The following is a 5709-nucleotide window of genomic DNA, read 5'->3' on the forward strand; positions in this document are numbered from 1 at the left end:
TTTTTTTCATGAATTTCGAAAAGAAGTGTTCTGTGCATACTGCATGCACACAAATGGCATCCATTTTATTTATTGCTGCATGAGGAACTGCATGGTGACGATTTTCATAATCGCCTGAATTTCTGCAACTGGATACAGGAACAACTGGCAGTGAATTATTATCATTTCACAGATACTTTTCTCCGGAGAATCAAATTTTATGAATCGTGGTCAAGTGAATCGACATAATATGCATTATTGGGCAGTGGAGAATCCTCGTTGGGTAAGGCAAGTTGAACATCAACGCCCATGGAGTGTCAACGTCTGGTGCAGTATTTTACGTACGCCCATACTTCATAGAAGGTAACCTGGTTGGTCAAATGTACAGCGATTATGTTTTACCCAAAGTAACAGACGATGTTCCACTTGAAAAGAGGCTGGATATGTGGTTTAAACACTATGGATGCCCAGCGCATTATTCACGACTAGCTCGAGAAGTTTTGAATCAAATGTTCGAAAGTGGGTGAATTCCTAAGCGACCAAACTGCTGAGGTCATCAGTCCCTATACTTACACATTACACTATAACTTTCCAAATTTTTGTAACAGATCGTACAGATACGCCAGTATACTAGGCAGCGAGAAGATAACCTTGTTTTACTTTCCTGCCTTGCTTCTTAATCATATGATTTTATAATATTCCTCGCTTCCTTATTCACTACCCTCTGTTCCTTCTTGCGATCTGAAAACATCGCAGAGGCATGTGATACAATTCCAGCGGCCAATGTCTCACCAGTTACTGAAGTATGCATTTTCCTTGACAAAAGAAAAACAAAACAAAACTATACTGATACAAATAACAGAAAAGTATAATGTACTAACGAAGAAAGCTGGAGCGTTTAATTGGCGAAAAACGAAACACTACCCAAAGGCAATAAAATTTAGTATACAGTAAGACAATATTTATCCTATGGGCAATACTACCACTGCTCATGTTGTGACTTGACAAGACAGCCAAGTCACTAGGCGAGGAAGCCGAAATGCACGCGTTTACGCTCACGCAGACTGGCGTGAGGTCTGGAACATTACAAGGAATTTGAGTAGCCAAAAATAGTACATAGCTTCTGGAATACTTAACTTTAATTCATAATTGTAGAACATCGCTCTTGATGATACAGAAGTATAATAGCAATATAACAAAGGATAATGGCGCCTTGCTAGGTCGTAGCAAATGACGTAGCTGAAGGCTATGCTAACTATCGTCTCGGCAAATGAGAGCGTATTTGTCAGTGATCCCCTTCTGGCAAAGTCGTCTGTACAACTGGGGCGAGTGCCAGGACGTCTCTCTAGACCTGCCGTGTGGTGGCGCTCGGTCTGCAATTACTGACAGTGGCGACACGCGGGTCCGACGTATACTAGTGGACCGCGGCCGATTTAAAAGCTACCACCTAGCAAGTGTGGTGTCTGGCGGTGACACCACAGCTCATATGCGCCGTGCCGATGTGAGCATGCGTCTCAATTTGCGCTTATAGCGCGTGTGGCGCGACGCAGCGCAGCGCGCATTTTTGTGACTTCACAGGTTCAAATGGGACCGCACAAATTGCGACGCGACGCGACTGGGACGCGACTGGGACGCGACGCGCGCCTGCGCCAGGTCGCGCGGCGTTGTGGTTGAGGCACAGTTTCTCGCGCCTCGCTAGCACCGTGGGAGCGGAAAAGTAGCCCGGCCATATGCTCACATCGGAACGGCGCATATGAGCAGTGGTAGTATTGCCCATACGATAACTTTTGCCTTACTGTGTACTACATTTATTTGCCTTTGGGTAGTGTTTCGTTTTTGCCATTTAAACGCTCCAGCTGTCTTCGTTAGTACATTATAAAAAAAAAATGGTTCAAATGGCTCTGAGCACTATGGGACTCAACATCTGTGGTCATAAGTCCCCTAGAACTTAGAACTACTTAAACCTAACTAACCTAAGGACATCACACACATCCATGCCCGAGGCAGGATTCGAACTTGCGACTGTAGCGGTCACGCGGTTCCAGACTGAAGCGCCTTTAACCGCACGGCCACACCGGCCGGCTGTACATTATACTTTTCTGTTATTTATATCTGCATAGTTCTGTTTTGTTTTGTTTTTCTTCTGTCAAGAAAAATGCATACTTCAGTAACTGATGATCCATTGGCCGCTGGAATTGTATCATATGCCTCCGCGATGTTTTCAGATTGCAAGAAGTGACAGAGGGTAGTGAATAAGGAAGCAAGGAATACTATAAAATCATGTGATTAAGAATCAAGGCAGGAAAGTAAAACAAGGTTATCTTCTCGCTGCCTAGTACGCTGGCGTATCTGTAAGACCTGTTACAAAAATTTAGAAAGGGATAATCTCCACAGGTGCGATCCCTTTGTGCTCCTGGTAAAAAGCGTCCAAGATCTGAAGTATAGAAATCTCACTATGATTACTCTGATATGGATGTAATAATGTAATACGACACACTGTACTACATGCACGTGAACATCACATTTCCACTGCAAGCTAGAAACAGTCGAAAAGCAGCCACAAATAACAATGTTTTAAATGGTTCCCCGTGATGAGAGAAAGCATTTCAATAGCTGCATGCACATAATGAGCATTAATAAACTAATTATACAACAGGCTACACAAATGAAGAAAATGGTCGGTATTATTACGAAAGTAGGAATATCCTAAAAGAGTGTTATGATCAAATATATTTAATTTGTTGAAATGTACTGCTGACAAAGGCAGATCTACTTTCATGACAATGTTTTTCCAACTCCAACTCACAAGGCACAAATGGCTAGCTTATGCTTTCCTGTCGCGCGCATTATCCTCCGCTGTTGACAATACACTGACCATTGTGTTGTGCGCCGGATCAATTGTTTATTTTTCTCAATAACAACTATTTTATTCGCGATCACACGTTGTCAGTTTGGCAAGCCGTAGGTGAGTAACCAGTAGCCGGCTGGGGTGGCCGAGCGGTTCTAGGCGCTTCAGTCCTGGAACCGCGCGACCGCCACGGTCGCAGGTTCGAATCGTGCCTCGGGCATGATTGTGTGTGATGTCCTTAGGTTAGTTAGGTTTAAGTAGTTTTAAGTTCTAGGGGACTGATGACCTTAGAAGTTAAGTCGCATAGTGCTCAGGGCCATTTGAACCAAGTAACCAGTATCTGGTATCTGCCTATCATTCCGCCTGAAGGAACGCTCGTCATTATTTTAGTATTGCTCAGATCAAGAGAAGGAATAAAATCCTTTAGTAAGTTTCCATTCCAGTCGCTCAGTGTTAAAAATACGACTGGTTACGGGGATTCCACCAAAATTCCAAGAGAATTGGCAATCTATTTTTGTGTAAGTTGTTAACCTTTTCTCATTCGAAGAAGCATCACCATTTGTGAGTAACGGCCACATTTCTCTTGGTGACTGGTTTAATTGTACTTCCTTTATCAGAGTGTAATTTGCCAAACTCATCTCACAGCAGCTATTGTGACAGAATTCGGAAACGGAGTGCCTCATTAAACAAGAAATTGGCAATCTCAGAGCTCAATAGCTTACGAAAAACCTCATAGTGTCGGTTTGCAGGAACAGAAAAAAAGAAATTTCATGTTTATATTCATACTAGGAAGCTCTTGTTTCGCTAGCTGTCGATAACTCTTAAAAAATTTGAGTCACTGGAGTGAAATAAATAAAAAGAGAAGTATAAGTACTGATATATCGCCATAGGTAAGAAAGTTCCATGTGTTTAAGAACTGGCAAAACACTCTCCTCCTTGTGTGCTATCATTCGCCAAACTTTCGTTTCGATGTCTCGAGCGGTTTAGGAGATATGAGAGATGTGGCGAGTATTTCATTCTCGCGGGAGTGAGATCGGAAGTGAGCGCGCTACATGGGATCCATTTTCTAGAGATCGGAGGCAGATAGAGACCTCCTCGCAAGTCTAAACAAAAATTCAGCATGTTAGCTAAATTTCATAGGCAGCAACATATGGTGCAATACGCACCAAACGCAAAATCATAGCGACCCCTAATTTTCGTTGCAAACTTTTTGAGTTATGCGTAGTGTCTTACTAAAATGTGTCCATCACAATAAGAATGGTCATTAGCGTGGTGATGGTCACTTCGCCACGAAGCTGACATATAACGCTACAAGTGAGGCAAAAATCATATATTTTCAGTGAATAGTTTCTGTAAATTCGTTTGAGAGAGATAACAGGTTGCGCGCGCTTCGGTTCTGTGAGCGCACAGCGTCGCCAGTCGGCGCGTGCGAAGTCTGGCGCGGCACGTGCGTGTCGCGCTGTAGTGTCGTGTCACGTCGCACGTGCTATACGCGTCTCAATTTGCGCCTAGCCTTATACATGTCGGATGGTCATTCAGACACAGAGCTACAATGTGCATTAGAATTAACAGACAACATTTAGAACATTTGCTGCACTGAAACACTTCTGAAGCGCAAGAGGAGAAGCAGTGATGAAGCACACCGAGATAGTGAGAGGCAAGGCCACTCACTGGTAGTAGGGTAATGGCACACTCAGCGCAATTTTGATATCAAATTGATATGCAAATTAATTAAACTGATCAATTAATCACCCCCACCCACTGCCGCTCCCAATCACGCCCACTCCCACATGATGTCATGTGTTTTTCTCAGACTGCACGTGTGCCCCAGACCCTCCCCCTCCCCTCCCTCACCTGCCCCCTCCCACAACCTACCCTTCTGGTGGGAATTTCGAATTTTGATGGGAATTTATTTGTCCCACGGCTGTGCTGACATCACACCCACACCCAGGAATTGATGGGACATTAAAATTGTTGGTACCCTTTATTGGACTCGAACTGTGGTCCTCCGGCGAGGAAAGCCGAAGTGCACCCCCTAACACAATTAAACCAACAAAGGCACTTTGAATTGACAGGAAACAAAAAATAGCTGTGCCCTTTACGGGACTCGAACCCTGATTCTACTGAATGGAAGGCCCAAGTACTTCCCCCCCCCCCCCCCCCAACACGTGGAAACTGTCCACATGCTGGGGAGGAAGGTAAGGTTGGTGTACATTATTTTGGTCAGGAAACTGACACAATCCTAATTACATGATTAATCACAAAGATCAGGCCTAATCACACAATTATATGCATAGCATTACACAAGGATGGCATAAAAACGCAGCACAACTCAAAAACTGACGATACGATTCAATTGGTGTTATCCTGATGGGAAATAATTTCGCAATACCACTCGAAACGAGCTACAGACACATTCAAACTCTACCCTACACCTACAAGCTGCAGGAAAAAGGCAGGGGTACTATCTTTGTTCTTTTTGGCGCGAAATACTTTCAACTGACGAGAATCATTCTGTGGCCCCCTAGCCATCTCTTCCACCTACCGGGCGACACATCACTAATATCAGTTTGATAAGATAATTAATTAAATTGATCATGAGAGTCACTTCGCATGGCGAGTAATTTTTTTTTTCAGCACTTGAATTACACTCACCAAGTAGGACAGCTGGGAATCCATAGAGGGAACACAATGTTCTTTTCGAGGAATGCTATTGAGAAATGACATCTGAATCTGACCACAGAGGGATTCTAAAGCCCACAGTGTACATTTTGCGTAAGGACCACGCTATTAAAAACACGACCATAACGCCTATGTTACCATCACCCTGCATAAAAAGTGGCCTTGAGAGTACAGGCACACTTGGGTCGCTGATAGTGTTA

The sequence above is a fragment of the Schistocerca serialis genome, chromosome 10 (genome assembly GCF_023864345.2).
Source record: "Schistocerca serialis cubense isolate TAMUIC-IGC-003099 chromosome 10, iqSchSeri2.2, whole genome shotgun sequence".
Taxonomy (NCBI): Eukaryota; Metazoa; Arthropoda; class Insecta; order Orthoptera; family Acrididae; genus Schistocerca; species Schistocerca serialis.